Source organism: Ambystoma mexicanum, chromosome 8 (genome assembly GCF_040938575.1).
Source record: "Ambystoma mexicanum isolate Mex_15411 chromosome 8, UKY_AmexF1_1, whole genome shotgun sequence".
In the NCBI taxonomy this organism is placed as follows: domain Eukaryota; kingdom Metazoa; phylum Chordata; class Amphibia; order Caudata; family Ambystomatidae; genus Ambystoma; species Ambystoma mexicanum.
Genome location: NC_090929.1, coordinates 103,503,681 through 103,529,034, shown reverse-complemented (window position 1 = coordinate 103,529,034; position 25,354 = coordinate 103,503,681). Strand labels below are relative to the sequence as shown.

The 25,354-nt window shown below is 45.8% G+C and overlaps 1 long non-coding RNA gene across 4 annotated transcripts in view; it reads right to left on the bottom strand.

The window, feature by feature from the left end:
- LOC138471664 (uncharacterized) overlaps positions 1-25,354 on the bottom strand; it is a 277,552-nt gene that overhangs the window by 143,877 nt on the left and 108,321 nt on the right. For 2 of the 4 annotated variants that reach the window (XR_011268485.1, XR_011268486.1), the window contains exon 5: positions 12,319-12,536. The exons of the other annotated variants lie outside the window; for them this stretch is intronic. This is a non-coding gene — a long non-coding RNA (uncharacterized lncRNA). The remainder of the gene's footprint in view (positions 1-12,318; positions 12,537-25,354) is intronic. 4 annotated transcript variants of the gene reach the window in all.

The following is a 25,354-nucleotide window of genomic DNA, read 5'->3' as shown; positions in this document are numbered from 1 at the left end:
AAAATGGCGCCATCCGGGGAAGGGCCTCGGGTGGCTCAAATAGGGGGTGGAGAATGTATATTCTCACCTGATGTTCTAGTAACCTGATTGGCCAATGGCCCTTCCCCGGGTGTGAATATCCTATTCATCAGATTGAAAGTTAATCTAGGAGGAGGTGGCATTGTTCTGTCCTGGTTCCATCAAATTTGATACTGGTGATCATCGTATCCTACTTAGCAGATTAAAAGATAATCTGGGAGGAGGTGGCACACTCTGTCCTGGTTCCATGAAATTTGATACCACACAAGAATATCTGTCCAAAAATGTATTCATATTTTGTCTCAGCTAATTAAGAGTCTACTTATCCCTTCAAACAACACTAAATGTCCCTGTGTAGGTGTCAATCCCCAGAAAGTGCTGGTGTGCTGCTTATATTCGGTGAGGGGACAGAAGAAGAGAGTTTACCTTACCTTTTTCTGTCCGATTATATTGCCATAAGTGCAAAAGTTATCAATTGAAAGGATTCAATTGAAGGCCTTATGCCTGACACATCAGGTCCTGCATAAACAGAGTGCTCTGTTCTTACAGGAGAAGATTGTTCCCTGGCGGCCCACCAGAAATCTTCGCTCTGCAAGTCATGGCTGTCTGGCAGTGCCTACGTTTAAAAAGAAATTGATTGGTGGCAGAGCTTTCTCGGTAGCGGCCCCTCTGTTATGGAATACTCTGCCCTAAGCAGAGCGACTGTTGGAAGATCACAGCCAGTTTCGGAAACATCTGAAGACGTTTCTCTTTCCTAATTCATTTTCCTATGGCTGACAGGCATGCTTTCAGTAGTCTCCTGAGGATGTTGGTCAACTCTAAGGACAAGCTGGGTGTCGTTGGCATATGAATAAAATCGATAGCCATAAGTGTGAATCAAACTGGCAAGGCGGTGAATATAAATATTAAAAAGAAAGGGAGACAGTGCTGAGCCCTGCAGAAGACCACAGGACGACTTGGATTTGAAAAGTGATAAAGGGACAGTCTAGGAGGGGTCAGAAAGAAAGGATGTAAAGCATTGAAAGGCTAAACCCGAGATGCCAACCTTCTCCAGTCGCGGACACAGGATGACATGATCAATAGTGTCAAACGCAGCCGAAAAGTCTAATAGTATCAGTAGAGCAACACTGCCCTGATCCTTCACCACAGTGATGTCATCAAAGACTGAAACAATAACTGACTCATTCTCCATTAGATGGGTGAAAACCAGACTGGGAATGGTCAAGAATCGAGGAGCCCACAAGAAAGTGTCTGAGCTGGACAGTAACTACAGCCTCCAGCACCTTCATGAGCAATCTGAGCAGTGAAATAGGGCAAACATGTGCCTGTAACGCCATGTTGAGAGTTGACTTCCTGAGAAGAGGGATAACCAGCGCATGCTTAAGAGCAGTGGAAACTACCCCTTGAGTTAGGGAACAGTCTATAGGAGATGCTCAGTTCCTTGAACACATGCAATGGGACCTGGTCAAGGAGTGAGCAAGATTTAAGCTGCAGGATGACTTCGAGAAGATGGACATCTGTAACCTCGTCAACCCGAGAAACAGAACTATTCTGGGCTTATATGATATGATATATTTTATTTCTAATGCACTCTTACACAAGTGTTTCAGAGCGCGACAAGGCAAGGGAGGGGAAGCAGGTGAGAACAAAAACAACGATCTTACTAGGCCCAGTGACGTAGAGAAAGGCCAGCACTGAAGGTCATGGCAGATTCTGTCGGGACCGGCCCCAAGATGGTGGGCCTATTATTCCCAATTTTCTGAGTGAAAGAATCTAACAGAATCCAAGAGGGCCTGTTTAGAATGACCTTGCGTAGAGATCATATTTGATGCAGATAGTTATTTCACAATCGGAAACAATTCTTTGGGTTTATTCAATGCGAGCTGCATCCGATTGGTCAAGAAGGCAGATTTTGCCTCTTTAATGGCTAGGTGATACTTAAGACGGCAGACTTTTAAAGCTGCTTTATTCACTGGCTGATAAAACGAGCGCCATGTGCGCTCAGCTTACTTATATAATAGTTTAAGTGCCTAAGTGAAGGTGTGTACCACGGGACAGAGCACTTATGCGATCTGGGGCGCACTTTCAAAGGCGCAACCAAATCTGCTGCACTCAAAATGGAACCCTGTGGATCAATAGTAGCGGCTGACGAAGAAGAGAAATTAAGATGTTCCAAAATACCAGCGAAAAAATATGGAGCGATACACTCATCCTGTGGAGAAGGGAGTGGCTTCAGGCTACCTCTTCCTCTGAGATACTTACAGGTGTGGCACATCGCGCATGTGCAGAGGACGTCCAGAGATCCACGGGAGACACAGCTCATTCTGAACTACCCGCATACCGACCAGCCACACTATGTGTGCAACCGGAGCCTTTTGACTCCATTCGTTTTGGCTCACTGAGAGACGCCAATCTGCCATTTTGTCAATTAATCCTGCCCTGAGACACCAAATATCTTGAAACAGCTTCTCTGGCCCCATGAACGACATGTGGAAGATTAATCTACAATTTTCTGTCTAACCAGTCCTGAGGAAAGCTATAGGACATTACTGCATCAACACCTGTTTTTGTTCATAGCTGGAAACACAACTTTGAGTGTCGACTCAATAGGTGCATACCTAGTAACATTGCACTCTCGACTCGATAGGTGCATGTCTAGTAACATTGCACTCTCAGTCACTATGTACTAATCCTCACATTGCTTATGTCGATGAAACAGCTTCATTATATGATGAGACAATTTAATGTCAACATGGACTATTGTACTTATATGTTTGTATGTTAAGAAAAGGAAACTGTTCCTTGAATGTAAATAAATAAGTTTGTGTACTTTTAAGGCCGTGTCCTACTACAATAAAAACACAGATCTCAAGTACTAGGATCTGTTTACATGTATTTTTGTGCCACATCTGTAAGTATCTCGGAGGAAGAGGTAGCCTGAACCCACTCCCTTCTCCACAGTATAATCTTTCCTCCAGATTCAGGCCCCTCTATAAAAATAAAAGAGGAAACCCCTTTCCCTCCTTTTACAAACCGCGATACACTCATCTCCAGTCGTGGCAAGAGCATGTTTTCGGAGCTTGGTGCTCTAGAATGTTCTAAGCCGCAGAAAGTAAAAGGCATTAGGAAATGATCCGACTACAACAAAGGAAGAGCCGGGTATCCTTGATCTGCGTCAGGGTCCACACACATTAAATCTTAGGCATGACCCAACAAATGGGTAGCACATTGAACATGCTCCACCAAATAGAGATCTCCAAGCAAGGAAGAGAGTTTGGCAGCCTGGTAGTCAGGCCTTGTGTCTGCCCAGACATTGAAGCTGCCCAGGATTTCTAAGCGGGAAACCTTAGCCTAAGATCCGCTATAATATCAGCAAATGATTCCGCAAAAGTGGCATCATAGCCAGGCGGCCGATATATACAAAGAAAGTAGGGAGTAGAGGGTGGCGAGGAAGACATATGAACTAAAAGGGATCAATTTCAATGCTGTGTGGAGAGACAATCTCGGAGCATTGGAGATGGCGTTGATATATAAAGGCCACACCGCCGGCTGGATGGCGAGTCGTGCGGTCCGCGTGTAAGATAGCATAAGAAGAAGAGAGAGTCTGTATCAAATCAGGAGTAGAAGAGTCAGGGATCTCCAGGTTTCCGGAATAGCCGTGCAGTCAGGATCGTGTGTAGTAAGCAGATCAAACACATTGTACTGGTGTTTTACTAGAGGGCAAGCGTCACAGAGTTGACTGAATAATCCTGGGTCAGGATGTGAATTAGGTGAGACACTAGAGAAGGTGGCCCATAAAGGTGGGCCAAGTGTTGATGAACATGATCTACCGTGGAGCGCCTGAGGAGACGGCACAATCAACTAACCTTTTCTGCATTTACGTGGCACACAAACACATGGTCAAATCCAAGAAGGCCCAGAGGAGACCCACTGGTTGGTGACTGGCTCCTTCATTTCAATGGCCGTAAACAAGCTTTATTTGAAGACCACTAAACTTAAATTTTGCTGATAGGCCCCCATGGACTGGGTGTGCCGGTCATTCATATGATCCGTGGCTCTAGGACCCACTACCACCAACCGATCAGACACCAAAGGTCGGCTTCCCATAGTTTGTTCAACTCTTGCATACAGAGACTAGTGCGCTATGGACGCGACCGCTTCACCAGCCAAGCTCATCCCTCTGGAGCTCTCTATTGCCCCACCTGCACCCTGAAATTGACCATCTGATTTTCAGACAAGACCTGCGTATGTCTTGCAGCATACGTCTAATCCTTTCCCTCCTACCAGGTTCCCTTGCCATTCTTGCATTGGCATTAGCGCTCCACAAAAAACATTAATAAAACAAATATGTGAATTAAATAAAGAAATAATTGTGTGCCTTCTGCATCTTACCCTGTTTCTCTTGCAGAGACTGAAATGAGCATTTCCAGGAGACGGTGGAGAAGGGACATGAGAGAGTGTTACTGGGAGGTTGGGAGACAGAGAGTGGGTTTGTGGATTGTGGAAGATGATGTCCCGACAGTATGTCTGGGAATGATACAGTGATGTACCAACATCCAGTCTGGTGCTGGAATCCCAGCAGATAACAGGGGAGCGGGATGTAGAGAGACACCAAGGGCTATGACAGATGGATTCCTGGAAGCATGACTGTGCCATAATCCTTGTAGTTGCTACTGGAGTGGCATGGAGTGGCATGGAGTTGCTATCGGAGTGGCACGGAGTAGTGCACCCTAGCGGTTCGGAGAGTGTGGAAAGCTAAATTCTGAGATCACAACTGGACCAGAAACCCAGTCGGGCTTATAGAAATGTAATGTTAGTGGTCTTGTATTGTGCCTGTCTTCCACTATTAGTGGCCTTGCTGTGCTTGACTCTTTTGGGTTCATTAGTGGGAAAGACAGATATGAAACGTGTGGAGTTGATGGGCGCAGATCAGAAGAACCTGGTTCATGAGGGCCAATCTGCGTTCTATGAGTTTGGTGGAAAAAGCTTGGAGTATGTTATCCATAGGGAAGAGCCCAAGATCTGACAGACTGCAGCGCTTTAGGTCTGGTTAGCAGTTGACGTGGGAGAGTGTGATTGGGGTAAAAGGTAGAGTTTAGTCATGGCTCTGTTAGCGTTGATGTGCTAACGGCTGGGCCGGTGGTGACCTTCTGTGGGAGGGTGAAGTGTAAGGTGGTAAGAAATCTTTATAGGGCGTTAGTTAGTCGGGGAAAGCAGGAGTAGGCCTTACAAGGCAAAAACCACCTGCAACTCTGCATTCCTACTTCCAGCCATTTGCAGACTAGTCCCATTTCTCTAGCTGCCAATGCCACCTCACTCTTTCTCCCTTGCATTCTGTCTGTCTGTCTCTCTCACACTTTCTCTGTCTTTCTTTCAAATATATACATTGTTCACGACGAGGAACAAAACAAGAATCTACAAGTTGGCGAATGAGGCAAACGGTGGTGTGGAAATTAAGACTTTACCATAACGTGCTTAGACTCATGTAAGGCAAGAAACTGGGGTTCAGTGGAAGGACAGCTTCCATTTTGAGGGCCACAGTCTCCTGTTTCCCTTTCCTAAGTATGTTGGTTAGCAGGCAGAGGGAGGCCGCAAACCATACTCTAAGATGCTCTGGTGTTGGTCATGACGGCCTTCGTGGACCTTTGCCCATCAAGGGCAGGGCCAGTTGAGGCAGGGCAAGTCATTTGTCAGGTGATTGGTCGAAGCAGGGGCCAGAATCCCTGCTCATTTCACCCAGATGTCTACCCTTCTGTCTCCCACAAGCCCTAAACCTTTCTCACACAGATCTATCCCTGTCAGCCAGGGGGCGGGGGGTGGTGGCCCCTGTCTGATGGGGCAGGAGGCCTTTGAGGGTGAATGCCAGACAGTTCTTCCCCATTGGTGGTGTGTGGGAGTAGAAAGGACCCCAGTTCTGCCGCTGCCCATTGTGCTTGGTTGTATGACAGCATTAGGACCACTGACTGTCATCCAGATGGTTTTGATTAGATTTTTGAATTATATGCCCTTATGTTCTACAAGAATTTTTAAAGTAAGTTTATAAGTTGTTTGCTGTTATTTTTCAGCCTTGAAAAGGGCCATGTGTGGCACGAAACATGTGTCGGTCGAGTGTTTGAGATTGGATGCAATATTAAAAGCTGGAGATGCACTAACACTCGACATTGATATGTTATTGAATATTTCCGCATTATAACTGACATAACTAATTGAAACGTACTCATTTGTTATGTGATATATTTTAAGCTGTGTTTCTTAATACTATAATGCTCATATCACTTAGGTAGCACTATTGTTATAAATTAACACAAGAACATCCATTTGCGCATCTTATTTAATGGCAAGATGATATTCTACATTGAAACACACACACACACACACACACACACACACACACACACACACACACACACACACACACACACACACACACACACACACACACACACACACACACACACACACACCAGCATCCCAGCTCCATGCATATTTATCACAAAATGTTTGCACATTATTCAAAGAAATGAGTCAGCACACCTTTCATAATTCAGTTCATACATTCATAATTTCATTATTCTGAAAGTGCATTACCAAACACTTTGCCATTCTATATACAATCCAATATAATCTAGTACATTAAAGATAAATTAATAAAACCTATCCAGTTATTATAAATATGAGAGTTGCCAACATATGTTTTCGCTTTAATTTTATTTCTTGACAACAATTCATCAGGGCAGAAACTGACTTAAAGAGGAAATGACATGTCATAATATTTATATTTTTAGATATGCATGCCACAATCTAAAGTACCTGGCAAAAAAGGCTGAGCAGTCATGGTAAAATGCTGCCTCAAACACTGCATTTTTACTACACAAGTTCTTGGTGGGGATTTGTTTTTTTACATTTAGCGTCCTGTCCCATTTCAAGTGGCGGGCCACCATACTCACTGCACCTGGGATAGCTAACCTTCCTTAATCCTCCTCAGAAAAGGGACACCTATGCTGGCCATCATGGCAAGGTTAGGATTACATGTTATGTTTGTGAAAGACTTTCTGAATGGTGAACCGTTCAGCTCCCCAGTCATTTTTTTCAAGTCCCCCAAAATATCTAATATACTTTACAAAGACTGTTGGAGCAGAATGTTGGGGTGCTGGCACTCTAACCTTCCAGATACCTGAATTATTCTCTTTGCAGTCTTGTTTTTTAACCTTCTGTTGTCGCCAGAGGGACGTCTGCTGAAGCCCCCTGCCACTGCAACCATTTTTCTGGGCACAGCCCCAACTAGTCCATATTTAACCACTTTTACCTCATTAGTAGCACAAAGAACATGTATGGTACTAGTCTATTTATTAATTCTTGCTGACAGCCATTTTGTTTTGGGACATTACTTTGTCTATGTAGGCCATGAGGCACAGCCAAAATGGCTGATGTGCAGAAGTAGGTTCATACTGCTACTAGAAAGGCATCTTTGACTTCAGCTTAAACAGGTGTAAACTACTTTAAAGTTCTCTACATTTTCTAACCTACATCCAGTGGGAGAGCGACTGTGTTTGATGTTTTTTTTTGGGCAGCCTGATCGGCAGGCTGCCAAAACCTTTGTATTCGTCTCTGTGATGTCGTTGGAGGGCTGGCCCTGGGGTGAATATAGTATCAGTCTTCAAACCCTCTGCGTTCCTCAGATTCTGTAATTCAACTCCTGGAAGACTGTGTCTGAAGATTGGTAGCTGCTAAGCAACCGGGTGTGGCTACACTGGCTGGACCCTGTCACCTTTGTTCTTGCTCCCTGCTTTATCCCGGCTGATGCAATCCCGTTTTAGGCTCTTCCTTTGCTTCCTGCCATCCTCTTAGCTAGCTAGCATGGCATTTCCTTTTGGAAACATCTTCCTGGTCTGCGGTACCGCCTTCCTGGCAAATCCTTCTGGCCGAAGTGCCTTAATGTGGGGAGTCTTCCTGGCCTGGAGGTCGAGTGGCGTGCTGCCGCTCCACATTTGCTCCCTTTTTGGGATGCACTGGGTGGTCTTCGCTCATTGCTCCCATTGTTGAACTGTTTTGCTGATTGGCTGTCTCTTTCTGCTTCCCCAAGGCACCCTGACACTTGGGTCATGGTCATCTGTGCTCCTGTTGGCTGCCTTCTTCATGGATGCTAAATCTTTTGCTTCTTGGTTCATGATTCATGCTCCCAGGTATCTCCTGATTGTTTCCTCTTTGGTAACTTGTTTCATGCTGAGTCATTGGTTAGAGTCTCTTTTACTCCACTGTCCTCAAACACGGCTAGCCAGACCTAAACCCAACACCCAAACTCCCCTGTGCACCCACTATTTCTGGGCAGAGGTCTTCAGATCCAGCGCGTGATAACTTGTCCCCAGGACCTGGGGTTCTGACCCTGCAGTTGGATTTATCTGCACAGGTCCCATGGGCCTGGGTCTAGTGGGGTTATGAGGTCTCCCCACCACAGTTAACATCCATTGTCTGGTGTGGGTGTTCTACTCTCTGTTTAACCAGCCTCCCCGGCTCGCTAATTCTTGAAACATGGGATACAAATCTTTGCGAGGGCCCTCTTTGATGTCATCTCTTCTGTTGTACTTTTTGAGTAAAAGGAGTACCTACCTTATATTTTCCTGGAACCAGAGCAGATGTGTGGGATTTGGCCTTATTGTTTCCTGTGGGAGAACATTTTATAACTATTTAAATTACCTTTACATGACTTGCTAAAGAACTTACCTGAAATTGGATACTTTTGACAGGTTCCCAGAGGGCCCAGGAACTGTTTTAATTGTATATGCTAATACTTATTTGATAGTGTTTTAACTCTAATGCAATACTAAATTGATATATATGTGTAAATATATATTTTGAGTTGTTTAGGCATTAGCCTATTATCATCATATAGTGGGTGGTATTGTTAATTTAATTTTTCTGATACCGATGAACTGCATTTTCCCCCCATGTATACACCTACATGGGTGTGATGCGTTCGCTGGGAGCTGGATCGATTGATTCAGATCTATGAATCCATCTACATATATTTATTCTTCATGCACTTGCACTTTATGCCTCGGATTGTACTTGAATTGGCACTGATCATGTTGACAGGTAGGTTTATTGTGGAATTCCTTTTTGACGAAAGTTTGGTTTAGTGGCATTTAGCCACAGTCTCTATGCATGTCCATTACAACTGACACCAGTCCAAGATGGTGGAATGATTGGACATGTAATATTGGACCAACTTGAAGGTCACATGATTGAATGTGGAACAGGAAGTGCCACTTTGGAAAACTTTATGTATTGAAGCATGACATTGTTAGAATGTTTAAATGCCTGAAGAAGTACGAGGTACGGACGGATCACGTGGTAATTACCATACAGGGGTTTTATTGTACATCTGTCATGATTTTATCACGGAAGTCTTAGAGACTATAGCCAGTCTTGTGAAATATAAATAAAATACAGCACTGGCTGCACCCCTTTTCACTTAATTTCCCCACGAGTGCCCTGGTCTTTGTAGCGTTTGAAATCTGCTGCCACTCATATATCTTGAGATGGCTGCACACATGCTGTTTTATATATATGTATATATATATATATTATAGGGCTGCGATAGCCGACCTATAGTTAAGGTGAGTCGGCCTCCCATAGGAATCATGGAAAATTGTATTGTTAATAACTTTTGATTTGACTAATGTATTTGGCTGAATTCTTGAAGTTGGTTAGGGATGTGTGTCCCCCTCGACTGCAAAGTTTCGTAAAAGATTTGTTTAAAATAAAAAAGTTATTAAGAAGACAAAAAAAAACATTTCCAAAGTTGCGGCCTACTTCCCATTCATTTACCCACAGACAAACAAGGTCAATATTTGCCGGACCGCACAGCCCAAACCGCTGGACGGATTTGGAACAGGTCTGAAACAATTTGGGCATGCAGCGTTGACTCAAGGCCTTTTTGTGGTTTTGGGTTATTCTGTGAAGCAGTTTTTCAAATATTTGACAGTGAAAGAGGTGACCCCTCCTAAAAAATAATAGTTATATCTTGGTTCAATTAACAAACTGTTTTTTTTAGATATTAAACAGCTACCATCTTTTTTTTTTGCTGAATGCGAGAGATAGCCGTGGTTATAGTCGAGGTTATCGGAAAATTAAATGCAGGGAAAAAAGCCACTTGCAGGTCAGAAAACATGCAAATGCCATCAGTCTAGAGCTAGTGTGGTGGAGGCTGGGGGTGGCTAGAGGATGCAAAATGAAATCTGGGAGTTGGAGGGGTCTAGGGACTGAGTTTGCAACAGAAAGCTTTTCTGTAACCTCGGCTATATTCGCGAATAGCCGACATCTAAAAGAAAACTGCATCCCAGAAACAGCATGAGTTGTGGGGGAAAGTGAGAGGGCAGGTTAGGCGAAGAGGCCATCTGGGGAGTGGGGGAGCTGGCACAGATTATGAGGGCACTTGGTGACGGCCGAGGTGGCAAGAAAGCATTTTGTTGCCAGCCGTTTTTCCAATATTCATGGCTATAATAAACTACAGATAACCACGGCTATCTGTAGTTCATACATAAAATGACTACAGATAGCCAAAGTTATCTGTAGTTCAAACCCGAGTACATTGTTTGAAACAGTAAACATGCCTCATATCACCACTTGTGAAGCTTTCCTTTGTAATACGTTGGTAAAAGATGATATCTGAATTATAAATAGTACACTGCTTAGAATGTTCCTATTTGTGCAAAATAGACCTGACATGTTCACTATAATATAATCTGTACATACAATTACAAACAAAATTAGTAGAAATAAATAGAAAGCTACACATGTTGAGCCCTAATTATTTCTGTTTTAAAATAAACATACGTACATACTCAATTGCTTTATTGTAAGAAACATGTGTACACGTATCATTTTTTTAAATGACATGAAAAGTGCTTTAAAACATGGTACAACTAGGTATTGGGATATATTTTAAGAATAGTCATACATGGGTATTGAAAAAAGGAATTATTACTCAAATGTATATATGTATAGAAAAGAAATTAAGTTTAAAATTCAACAATTGCTTGAAAACATGTAAAATAGATGTATATTTCCTTCTGTGTGACTTTTTAAAGTAATTAACATGTTAGAATTACAAAGTAAAAGTAATCTTAGAAATAGTATCCAGTTTTTTTAATACATTGCATTGTCTGTTATAGATGATGTCAGTAGTGATATCACCAATGTTGTCATCAGTGATGTCATCAATGATGTCCTCTGTGATGTCATCATTGTGGTCATAGGCTGAGCAACAGGGGTGCGAAGTTAAGGTGGCTTTAGCTGAATTTCAGGAGTTAGGTTGTGTTAAGTTCTCACCTTAATGTCCTTGCAACTAAAGTTTTTTCCTTGAATATATATACATATATATATTCAGTGAAAAAACTTTGCTAAAGGGAAGTTATGGTTAAGTTGCGCTACTAAAAACCTATGAAATTCAGTGAAAAAACTTTGTTAAAGGGACATTATGGTTCCAAGTAAAACCGGAAAAACCCTGAAATTCGCCAGTTATGGTAAGCTAAGCAACCATAACTCGCGCCACCACCGTGCACTGCTAAGACTAACACCCACGACATCAAAGATGACATCACAAATGTCTGCACGCATGGCCTCGCGTGATGCCCGGATCTCCTCCCGAGTTGCCTGCAGCTCAGCTGAGAGCGAAAGTGTGAGCTACTCCAGCTGCTGTTCTGACCTTAAGTTTCAGGAAGACTCAAGTTCACTTAGAGTCTGCCTGAGGAACTGGAGTTCTAACCTCAGGGCTTCCCTGTGGCCCTGTGACTCTACAGAAATGGCTTCCCGCAGAGTCTCCAGTGCCGCCCGTCGGTCCCTGTTGGACGTCAACATGTCTCCCCTGTGTGATTGGCAAATGGAGTCTGTTGCCTGCTCTTGTTGCTCCATCTGCCTTTCAGGGGAGAGAATGGAAGTGGCCACCCTCTCCATTGCCTGAGCCATCATTTCAACTGATGCTCCCTGTTGTGCTGCTATACCGTACATGGAGTTTTCCCATACAGTATTGCCTGGTGGCATATAGCCACCGCCTCGGCGGGCACCACACCTGTTTGGGGCAAGGCGATCAGCACTTTGCTGTGCCGGCACAGCCTGAGGCTGCAGGACTGCATTCCCCCTCTGATCTGCTGGCACAGGAACAGGATCAGATGTTGTGGAGTGTGACCCTGCATCCGTAACCGCCAAAGGCGGACTTACCAACACTGACATCCCCATAGTGGGTTCTACCCCTGGTGCAGGTGGGTTGGACAGAACAGAATCCCTGCCAGAAACACTCACCTGTGACAGCACATAAGTCTCATCATCCGATTCAGCACCTGAATCATAGAGGTCTGGGGAGGTGCAACCAGAGACACCCCTGGACAGTATGGTCTGTAATAAGATTGGGTTTTCACCCACCACCACCCCACGTCCTCCACTGGTGCCCGGTCGTGCCTGAGATTCCTCCTGGGTCTGCACCATCTCCTCAACCACAACAGCATCAAGTGTGTCATCACCTGCAAAAACATGAAAGACAACAAATGGAAACAGGCATGAGCACCATATAACACACATAGGCCTGACAAGCCAGAGACCCAGTACATGATTTACACATGTTCCACATGACAATAACCCTGGCATGCATGCACTGTCACTGAGTTGGAAGGGGAGGCAAAAAGCAGACACTGAGGACACCAAGATGGAAACGCAACACATTTGCTGCATGCTGGGTAGCACTGGCATCACACATTAGCCTGTGAGTGGCATGTCCAATACATATACATGACACATGCCAGCACACAGATGGCATGTAGCCTAGCCATGGTACATTTGACAAGTACAGCCATATGTCAGTGAATGATTACTGTCCCCCATCCATGTGAGATGGACATGATGAGATGAAAAATGCTAAATAGTGTGACAAAATATGCATGTGCCACACACTGCAACACATCCAGTGTACAATAATACATTGATCACAGGCAGATGTACACATCAATGGTTGGTCACTTCCACATGACAGGAAACAACTGGTTTATAGTGAAAAGACCGAAAAAAAATATCGAAAAAAAAGGTTGAACCAAAAAAATCTCGAAAAAAAGAAAATTGCATTTTTTTTCAATACGTATTTTTTTATTCGAAATGGAGGGGTCCCCCCACCCCCCAACCCCTCTTTTTTCATTTATTTTATTTTACCCCTTTTTTTTACTTACCTGACCCCAAAAATACATATAAATAAATGAATAAAAAATTTGACTGACCACCGAAACAACTATCATCTTCCACATTCAAACAAGCCCCAAAAATTAATGTGAGCAGGCCAATACTCAATCAGCCTGAATGGTATAATCTTTCACATAACAAGGCAACAAATGTGGGCCAATGTGGGATGTAATCAATGACAGAAGCATGTCACATATGTGGCATTAGGGCTGAAAAATGTGTTGCAAAAATGGGAGAATTGAAACAATCAGCCTGAATGAACACTGAAAAATTGAGAACAATGTTGTTGCAAGATGACACTCAAGGGCAACTGCAGTAATGTGGCGCTAATTGGCTACTGTGGGCAGAAGGGATACTGTCATACCCAAATCCAAGGCCGGTGAATGTTTTGGAGGAAGCACATGGCTGACCCATACCACTCAGGAGTACACACCCTCACCTGGCACTCAATCAGAACCCGTCACCCAAACAACATACACATGGATTACACACACATGCATGGGCACTCACCTGACAATGCGTCGTAATCTGGTAGTTCTCCCACGCCTTGTATCTGTTCCTCTGTGACGATGGTTCCAGCAACAGACTCATGTTCAGTGAGTTGGTCGTCCTCTGGTGGAGACCCACCACCAGTCACCAGAGTAGAGGCATGATTTGAGGCCAGCTTGTTCTTTGCTCTGCGTTTCATGTCATTCCACCGCTTGTAGCAATCATCAGCTGTGCACCTCACAAATCCAAGGGCACTAATGTGGTCCGCGATGGTCTGCCAGTGTGCCCTACGTTGACCAGATGTGGTCTTGCACCCTGCAGTCACCACCATTTTGCGGCTATGTGCTGACACATAGGCCACAAGTGCATCAAGTTCGGCGTCATTAAAGCTAGGCTTCCTTGATGTGCCGGAGTGTGTAGCCGTGTCTGGGGTCTCAGTCTGTAGTGCCAGAGAACCCGTCTTCTTCTTTTTCAAAGGTGGTGCGGATCCTGAGTGGCTTACGCCGCTCTGGTCAGTAGGGGCAGAAGCGCAGGTGGACTGGGCACTAGAAGTGTGCGAATGCACAATGACCATATGTCCTGGTGCAGGCATTGGCTGCAGGGGGATGTTGGCAGGGCCAACGTCGGTTTGATGGACCTGGACCGACACTATCCCGGCTGGGAGACTCAGAGCTGGGGTGGATAGAGCTGCAGCTGCCCCTGCAGCCTCCCCACCCTGCCTACTTGGGGCAGCAGATGACATTGCTGCCCCAGATCCACCTGGCCTGGTGACAGCAACTTGCACCGCCACCCGTGGCTTAGACTTGCTGACCTGGAAGTCAGCCTGGGAGTCATCCTGTGCCGGTTCAGGTGCCAAAATGGGCCGGTCCAACAAGAGCTGAGCTGGGATGGTGTCAGCTACGTTTCCCACAACCAAGGGGGGGGGCATGGGTGTCCCTGATTGCTCCTCCACACACAGGGGTCTAGGGGCACCTTGCAAATCCTGGCCACGTCCCCTACCGCACCCACCACGGCCAACTTTTGGAGGTCGGGCACCTTTGCCTCCCTTACTGCTTGGTCGCCTCCCAACCATGGCACTGATGTTGTTGTGCGTATGGGAGTTGCAGTAAACAATTGCCCTGGGCAATTGGGGTGAAAGGGGTAGGGTACTAGATGGAATTCGTACCCTAGTGCTCTAGCAAGGCTGTATGTGACCCCTGGGGGAAGATGACGGGTCATGCAACTCACAGGCACCCCAAAAACAAAAGCACATGTGCACGCAACCGCTGGTAGACCACGTAAGTGGAAAAATAAACCCACACTACGCTGTGGTACCCAGAAACACAAAAATAAGCGTACGCGTGTTACACGCTGCCTACAATGACCTCTGAAGGGGTACGCGACACACGGGGGCAACCACAGTTGGAAAATACGTGCGTGACTCACTGTCTGCCTTGAAAAAGAACATGCAAAAGACGCGCGTGTGCGCGTAGGCAACACCCCCACCAAAAGAAGAAAAGAACGCAGTCTGAGGAAGCAGGGAGCACGAACTGGAAATGTTGTGAAGTAATCACGTGTGAACCGAAAAGAAGTACAAGATACACCCGCTCGCTCTCCACAAAAAGCACGTACAAGGAAATAGCGTGATACTCGTACCTTTTAAGCCAGCCCACACGTGAAACGTCACTTACGCGCTTACGCGCTAAGGCCCTTTTCTCCAATAGCACGGTGACGTGCAGTTTTCTCACATGCTGATTCACTATGCACCTGTGTTGTGGGCAACGCCTGCGCGCCTAACATCACTGACGTGCTTACGCGCTAAGGGCCTTTCCTCGATTTACACGCTGACGTGCAATATTTTCACGTGCCAAATCACTCCGTATCAAGCTGGCCACGCGAATACACACGGAAAACCACGCTCCTACCCAAAAGGCCATTTTCCTGCCCCCCAGAGCCCTGAGCACGCTCCCACCTGCCATCTGCTGCTGCCGGACTGCCTGCTGCCCACGTGCCCTGCTATTTGCTGCCTGCACGTCAGTCAGGGGTGGTGTTGCTGTGACCACCCCTGCTGGAACTGAAGACTCCTGACTGGGATACCATCGCTCCACAGCCCAGTGCCAGGACGCAGTTGCCCACCCACACCTGCCTCTGGGGTTGCCATGTTGGGCACAACACCATCTGACACCACTGGCAACCCCCAGCCAGAGAGGCAGAGGGCCACCAGCTTCAGTGCCAGGAAAGTTGGTGTCCTGGTGGAGCAAGTCCTGGGGCAGTATGATGCTTCGAAGTTTGCACGCCGACAATGAAGGACGGACCAGGATCTGGATGGACATCGTGACTGCCATCAACGAGGAGGGGGTCACCTGTCGGACCACCAAATGAGGGTCCTGGAACACACTCGCCCAGCGCTCCATGTCCATGTCCTTGAGAGGCAGACCCGTCTGGAGTTGAGCGGTAAGTGTACATGCATACTGTTGCACGCTGTGTGTGTTGTAGTGTGCCAGTAGGGTGCAGGATACACATGTGTTTTTGTAGGGCCATGTATGGATGTGTATGTACAGGGGCATGAGGCTGACACATGTGAGTCCTCTCATGTGTGAGACAAATCGATGGTGTATGTGTTGGTAAGCATGCAGGCCAAATGCAGGTGTGGGAGCACACATGTTTGAATTACTGTGTATGTACGTTGGCATGGTTGTGGTGTCACACATGGATGGTGGTTCCAGCTGCATGTATCTGCACTGTGTACATGTGCCTGTGTGTGTATTTGACAAGTGTGCAACTGTGATGCAACATGGATGCATGTGACAATGACATGTAGAAGGCTGAATGACAGATGTGACATCCGTGGCGATCTCATCACTGCGACAGTTGGTGGAGATGTACACATGCATGTAAATGTGGTGGCCTGTGTGCATGTGTTGTGCACTCCCCGTGTTTCATGTGACATCAGGCTCACCTTCGGCTGCTTGTGCTGTTGTTTGTTTATGGATGGTGCTGCCTGGTGCAATAATGCTGCTGAATTGCTCATGTGTGTGAGTTGAAATGACATGTGTGTTGGGGAGTGTGATGCCATGTCTGAAGTTTGACACTGACACTCATGTACAACTGTCATGTGTGTATCAGTCCATTGTCCAGTGCCCTGATGCCTGTGTTCTAACTTCCCTGTCTGCAGCGTCAAGTGATGAAGAGGGCGGAGAGGGTGCTGTGGAGCAAAGCGGCAGGGATCGCACCACCAGCGGAGTGGGGTCTGGAGGTAGGGATTCCACTGGTGCTAGTGGTGCAGTGCAGGGGCAGGGACAGGAGGCAGCACAGGCCGCCACGGAGGTGCCTGTGTGTAATCCTTTCCCCGATCCTGTGACTGCATCATCCTGCACCAGCAGGGATGCCTACGTCCAGACCCGTTTTCAGGGAGGGGATCCGCTTACAACAACTGGCCTTCCTCTCCCTGTGGACGTGGCTAACCGGGACCGGGTTGAGCCTGTCCTGAGTGGGATGGCGTTGCGTTAACGGGGCATGCGAGGTGACCTGCAGTGTTTTCGTGAAGACACTGCACGACATCTCGAATGCCTCATTGACCTAGTGGGACTGGTCACCAGGGCTAGATTCCTCCGTTTGCTGGACCTTGTTCCGACCCCCTCCTCAACTGAACACCCTACACGCCAGTCGTCCTCCATGCCATCTTCCCACCCATGTATCACCTGGGTACCCTGTGGAGCTGCCTCTGACCCAGCGGCCAGAGTGGTGGAGGACACATCCCTGCCACAGTCGGGAGTCGGACGTCCAGCAGGGGTGGCCACCACAACAACTGCACACCAGCCACAGGAGGACGTGCAGGCAACAAGAGCAGGGGCACAGGCACAGCAGCAGCAGCAACAAGGTTTGAGCCATGATGGCTCGGGGCCATCGACATCGGAGGGGCAGGCATCGGCCAGAGGGCATGAGGACCCAGGATTACAAGTGTCTTCCGTGTGGCAGCGGTTGGGCCACGCCATAGATGCGGACCGGCGGCGGGCGGAAGAGGTTCACAATGGTCAGGGCGGAGAACTCCACGCGGAGGGCACTGAGGCGGGCCGAGTGCCTCGAGGCAATTCGCAGGGAGTTGGAGGTCAACATGTCATCGTCCCTGCAAACCCTCGGGGCCATGGAAGAGGACCTCCTCCAGGACATTGAGCGGGAGTTCGATGATGCCCTGGCCCGGGACATTGAAAAGTGAGCCGTCGGACTAGCCCGCCGCCATTGTAAATAGTTTTTAGTGTTAGGTTTCATTTTCGTTTTCCTTTGATTTGGGGTGATTGGACTATGCTCCACACATTTGTATATAGTTTTTTTCTTAGGTAGTTTCTTAGGTAGGTTTAATTTCTTTCGTTGGGCTCATGGATCCTTCACAATGGATTGTACATAGTTGGACAATGGATTTATTTGAACTTTTCATTTGGATTTGAACATGGATTAATGGATTTTTCTTTTTGACAATGGATTGTACATAGTTGGACAATGGATTAATTTGAACTTTTTCTTTGGATTTCACCATGGATTAATGGATTTTTCTTTTTACGTTTCCTTTGGATTTGCTTTGGTGGAGGGAGAGTTTGGACTATTTTTCTTTTGGATTTCTTTGGATTGGTTATACTTTTCATTTACTCATCTTTTCTTTTGGGCATGTTTTTCATTTCATGTTTGCTATTTTTTTTATGCTTTTCATTTCATTGCTTTATTTTTGTCCATAATATATTTTGATATTTTACTTCCATGTGTGTGATTCGCTCATTGGGTTCATGCATGTGAAAATGTGGGTTTACACAATCAATGCCAACCAGTGTGTGTGTGTGACGGACATGTGTTGATGTACATAGTTGACTTTTGGTTTGTGTCTTGAGATAGGCATGTCAGTGTGGGGTGGATTGGGAAATCATTGCATCTCAAGACTGGGGTGGTGTGTTGTGGTATTTTGGTGTAGAAGTGGGCCATGATTGTGCATCTTTATGTCATGTAGGGGGGACATGAGTGGGGGCCTGCTGGCAGGTGCTCCTCACTGCTGGGGGTTGGGGGTGCAGGGGGACATGAGTGGAGGCCTGCTGGCAGGTGCCCCTCACTGTTGGGGGGTGGGGGTGCAGGGGGACATGAGTGGGACATGAGTGGGGGCCTGCTGGCAGGTGCCCCTCACTGCTGGGGGTGCAGGGGGACATGAGTGGGACATGAATGGGGGCCTGCTGGCAGGTGCCCCTCACTGCTGGGGGGTGGGGGTGCAGGGGGACATGAGTGGGACATGAGTGGGGGCCTGCTGGCAGGTGCCCCTCACTGCTGGGGGTGGGGGTGCAGGGGGACATGAGTGGGACATGAGTGGGGGCCTGCTGGCAGGTGCCCCTCACTGCTGGGGGGTGGGGGTGCAGGGGGACATGAGTGGGACATGAATGGGGGCCTGCTGGCAGGTGCCCCTCACTGCTGGGGGGTGGGGGTGCAGGGGGGCATGAGTGGGGGCCTGCTGGCAGGTGCCCCTCACTGGTGGGGGGTGGGGGTGCAGGGGGACATGAGTGGGACATGAGTGGGGGCCTGCTGGCAGGTGCCCCTCACTGCTGGGGGGTGGAGGTGCAGGGGGACATGAGTGGGGCCTGCTGGCAGGTGCCCCTACTGCTGGGGGTGGGGGTGCAGGGGAACATGAGTTGGTGATCACTAGTGCAAGGTGACATGTGGCCCGGCTGGGGGGCATGCCCATGGTGGATGGGCTGCCTGCGGGACATGACCAGGGGTGCAGGGTAGTCCCCTGTGGTGTGGGCTGCCTGCAGGGCCCATGGAGGGGGTAGAGGGCACACCAGGGAGGACCCACATTGCCGATTCACGTGTGGGACTCCCCGCGCACCCCACAGGATACACGTACCCCGCTCTGACAGCGTAATTTATGTGAAACTTCCCGCGCACCCCCGAAATACACGTACCCCGCTCGCACAGGGCCAATCGCGTGTGAAACTTCCTGTGCACCCCCAAAATAAACGTACCCCGCTCGCACAGGGCCAATCGCATGTGAAACTTCCCGTGCATCCCCGAAATCCACGTCCAACGCTCGCACAGGGCCTACCGCGTGTGAAACTCCCCGCGTACCCTTCAAATACACGTAGCCTGCTCGCACAGGCCCAATCGTGTGTGAAACTCCCCGCGCACCCCCGAAATACACGTAGCCCGCTTGCACAGGGCCAATCGCGTGTGAAACTTCCCACGCACCCCCGAAATCCACGTCCCACGCTCGCACAGGGCCTACCGCATGTGAAACTCCCTGCATACCCCCCAAATACACGTAGCCTGCTCACACAGGGCCAATCGCGTGTGAAAGTTCCCGCGAACCCCAGTAATACACGTACCCAGCTCGCACAGGCCCTACCGCGTGTGAAACTCCCGCGAACCCCAGTAATACACGTACCCCGCTCGCACAGGCACTACCGCGTGTGATAATTCCAGCGCACCCCAGGAATACACGTTCCCCGCTCGGCGTTTGGTGTGTAGCGGCCATGTAAGCTGGTCCAGGGTTAGCGCAGCCCTTTGCGCTGGATTGGGGATTTTGATGGCTTTTCCTTGCGCGAGGGGTGTTCTTGGGGGCATAACTGGCGCTGCAGGATGTTCTCTGCGCCAGGGCTCTTTTTGCCTTGGGAATTCCATGAATACACAGTGCGCCAGAATGCTGTTTAGCGCACACGGCTGGCGCACGCTGGTGCACGATCCCTCTCTGCGCTGCTCACGTGCACTGCCTCTATGCTGAAATCTATGAATTACCGCCTAAATGTAGTAAATGTAGTAATACATAAGAAGTGTAACCCATATATCTAACGCACTAACCATTCAGCTAAATACAATATGTTCTAAAATGGAATATACCAAAAGAAGAAAGATAGGCTTCCAACATAATTACCTCACAGACACTCCACAAACAAGAACAACAGCAGATCTACAGACCACTTACAACATACCTTACCTGACATAGTAAGTGTACTGCATTTTACTCATATATTTATAAACTTTCTGTATTTGATTAAAAAAAATGATATTATGTGGCCAGAGGAGCATTTCCCACATGAGGAAATGTCAGAAGATAGTGAATCTAATGGTACACACTTTACAATATAAAACATTTAATTATTATTATTTTATATTCATTTAACATATATATTTTTTTTGTACAGAGCATACCAAAATAGAAAGTACTACAGAAAAAGATTTTATGGATAAGACACTTCACAGCATACAAGAAAAAATGGATCTACTGTTGGCTAATTTTAATAATTTAAAAAACTTTGTGGAAGATCATTTTAAAAAAAAGACCACGTACCATGGTCCCACATGTACCTGTCCCCCTTACCATATCCCAGTCAATTATCCCCAAACCCTCTCCATGAACCAAAACATTTTGATGAGACTTCCATCCCTTCTTCACCTCACACAAATCCTGTTGAAACCCCTAATTATCTTATTGTTGTTTCAGTTTCTGCCTCACCTTCTCTGTCATAAATTAATCATACATGTTAAATAAAGTTAAATTTTTATATTGTGTTCTAATTCATTTCATGTTTTTTCTTTTTTAAAAAGCATTTTAGGTGTCCGCGGACAGCGTGGGTGTCCGGAATGTCTGTGAAGAAATGAAAATGGAGGTGTCCTGAAGAACACTATACCTGTCCGTACTGTTCGCTAGCAAGTTGAAACTGTTCTAAGAACACTCGCGGTGTCCTGAAATATTCGTAAATAAACAAAATGGGGGTGCCCTGAGAACGGTATGACTGTCCGTTTTGTTCGTAGGCAGGTTGAAACTGTTGTAAGAACACATCATGTGCCCTATAATGTTTGTAAATAAATGACATAGGGGTGTCCTTAGAACACTAAACCTCTCCGCAATGTTTGCATGCAAGTTGAAACTGTTCTAAGAACACACGCGGTGCCCTGAAATGTTCGTAAATAAACAAAATAGGGGTGTCCTGAGAACGGTATGCCTGTCCATTTTTTTCGTAGGCAGGTTGAAACTGTTCTAAGAACACATCATGTGCCCTATAATGTTCGTAAATAAATGAAATGGGGGTGTCCTTAGAACACTATAGCTCTCTGTAATATTTGCATGCAAGTTGAAACTGTTCTAAGAACAAACGCAGTGTCCTGAAATGTTCGTAAATAAACAAAATAGGGGTGTCCTGAGGACGCTATGCCCGTCCGTATTGTTCGCAACCAAGTTAAAACTGTTCTAAGAACACATGTGGTGTCCTCAAATGTGCGTAAATAAACAAAATGGAGGTGTACTGAGAACGCTATGTCTGTCCGTATTGTTCGCAAGCAAGTTGAAACTGTTCTAAGAACAAACGCCTGTCCATAACTGTTCGTTTGATGTGTGACGCACTTTTAATTACTTCAGGACCCGAACAGTGTCCGTAGAACATCAACGCACATGCGCAAACCAATGTCCGTGCCTTTGGTGTCCTGCGGACAGCCGCTCCCTTCGCGGACATGTTCGCAAAGCGATCATGTGACCGCACCCACGCTGATCGTGTGTTCTGAATGCGGACACTGTTCGTGTCCCTGAACAATTTAAAAGTACATTTTCAAGTAATCCACAAAAATGATTCAATAAAAACTCACCATAGCACAAGTCCCACAAACTAATCCTGAGTTTCTACATACTTTTAAAAACTTTTGGAACCTTTTTTTTGTGTTCGATCTGTCCGCGGACAGCGCGCATGTCCGCGAACCGCGTACAAGCACCCCAATAAAAGACCACACCCTAGAGCTTATTCTCGTTGTGTTTCTGGCTATTCTACAGAGCACAGCAAATTTTACTGCCACCTGCAGATTTCCATCTTGAACCTGATGGCATCCATGGCTGCACTGCTGCCACCTGGTGCTGCATCTGCCTCAGCACCAGACCCACCCCTCCACCACCTCCGCAAGGGCCTAAAGAGGGGAACAGGAGTGAGGATGCAGAGGAGGAAGAAGAGGATGACGACTATCGTCTCAGAGCACGAGAAGATCTGCTCACTACCCAAATAAAACCCACTCTACATCTTCCTCTCTCAGCACACCCTTTCTTATCCCCGTGGTTGGTGTCCCCCCTTTACCCTCCTTTCCCCTCCTCTCCTAGTGTGTCTTGTATAAAAAAACAAAAACAATATAAAACAACAAAAATCAAAGAAAATAAGGCTCTTTTCAGAGCTGCCTTTCACAGTTAAAAAATAGAAGTGAAAAGAAATGAAGCAGGGCCCTTTGTATTTTTTAGATGTCCGCGGACATCTAAAATTTTGGGGCGCTACCCTATCATAACCATTGCAATTTTCTCTGGGAGGAAGTGGTGGCTCTGAAAAGAGCCTTTTGGTGGTGTTTGTGTTTGAAAAATTATAAATACTCAACACCTACTACAAAATGGATGCTGTAATTCTAAAAAAGGTCGCAATGCATTTTGTATATTTCTCAGAAAAATCTGATTGCCAGCATAAGTTAGATGGACTCCATCTCTGCGAAAAATGTATGTACTACGAAACATAATATTTTCATTGTGAAAAGAGGACATGCCAAAATCTCTTAGAAAGGCACAAACAGCCTTATTGACATTGCGCCTTGTTTTCTCCATTTGTGGACCAAATGAAGAAGAACAAAGCCATATTTGTCTATGCGCAATCCGTGAAAAAATGACTTGAGAATTTGGAAACATGTCTATTACCTTCCCAAGTCCTTCTTTCATTGCAATTTGCAAAGAAATTCCAGACACATGTCCTAAACTATTCCCTCCACAATGAATTATAATTATATCTGGATGTTGCTCTGTCTCCAAAGTAGCACAGAGAGGTAGGAAGTCCAACCACTTCATTCCACTTTCTCCATGCCAGTGTACTTCCACATGTGGAAATCCAAGATCTACAGCTACTCCACAGGTTTCTGCATGCACCTTTAACCAATGTTACCACAAATCTCCCAAAATTCAAACAATCTGTATTCTGAAACACACAGCCTCAGCTATCTGTTCTTCTCTCAGCAAAAAGAGTATCTGAGAAACTCTCTACTGGCACAACACACCCACTAAACTTTCCTGACCAATCCCTTTCTATGGTCATTCTAATTTGCATGGCTTCCCAACCCAAAAATCCCCGGATGTAACACCCGATGTCCGCGAACTACCGTTAACATGGACAGCCCTTCTACCATTTCCACTTCACTCTCTGTGCCATTCACTCATTGAATGTAGCTAAGAAGTTACATGACCATCTACCAATCACATGGAAGACCTCTACATCTAACTGCATCATCATAGATCAGCACTGCAAATGTACTGTGAATCTCTCTTGAGTGCAAGTGTCATTTCATTGGAAAGCACCTTCTACAAGAAATACTGTACAAGTCTCCAAGATTTCTACTTGCAGCTCCATGCATATCCATATGCATGAACACAAACTACAGGTATGCATATTTTCTTTAAAGTACATGTACAATTCTTCTAGTTTCATATAAACACATTAACTGACTTTTACCTTGTATAATCTGTAAAATGAACTTACTGTCTTTTTTTTCCATCTCCTAAAATCAACTGTCACTTGCAAACCTTTATTCTATTTAATTTCTTTTTACACAAACATATTCAAATCATGTTGAAGTAACATTTTTAAATAAAATATATAGACTGCATATATTCAAACAAAATTGCATGCACACACTATGTTCAAATCTCAAACAACAATACTTGTACAATAACATAAACATTTATTCATTTATTTATTTTTTTACTTACTTATATTTGTATAGCGCAAGCAGCCCATGACATTGAGGCACTATTACTTGCAAGAGCTTAGTTACAGGAATAGTGGTATTCACTGGTACATTATGAATTTCACAAGGCATAGTAAAGATATTTTGTGTGCTACAGTTAGTCATTGCAATACAGTTTATTCATTAAGAACATATGATAAGTATTCAACTGGCGCAATGTATCTTATGTGAATAAGGTAGTTTTAATGGCTTTGAGGAAGGCGCTGAGGATGTCAATTAAAAAAATCAATGTCTAAATTAAAAACAGTGCTATATTCAAACAAAATTATTAATTTGTTTCTTTTACAATTGCAGTGAAGACCATTCTCCTGAAACGAAGCAGCCAAATTTGAAGTACAAAGAACAACTAAGAAGTAACCTGCTCATTTTAGAAAAAAAGTAAGTTGAATACAAGCATAATATTTGTATTATTACTCAAGCACACTGTAAGGTTAATTCATGCTATTTCTGTGCCTAAAAATAGAGATTGTGCACCATTCTGTCCAAAAATCTCCATTTCTTAAACAGCAATTTACAGCCAAATTGGCCCAAAAATTCCTATTTTTCAACACACAAATTATCCAACTCAGCCGCTAGAATTTTGATGTTATAGAACAAACAACTGTTTTAATTGTATAGCATTAGATTTACTAATTGTACTTCTCCACACCACTAGCTTACTTTTTTCTGTCATGTGAACCCCAGTTTAGTAACACATTAATTCAAGAATACCCATCCCTACTAGTTGTAGTTGCCCAATGCACAATCACACACCATTACATACATCTTTATCATCTTACTCAAACACTCATGCACACAGCACACATACATTGCAGAACACCCCAACCCATACCTTCTTTATTTTTTTCAACAGACCCTA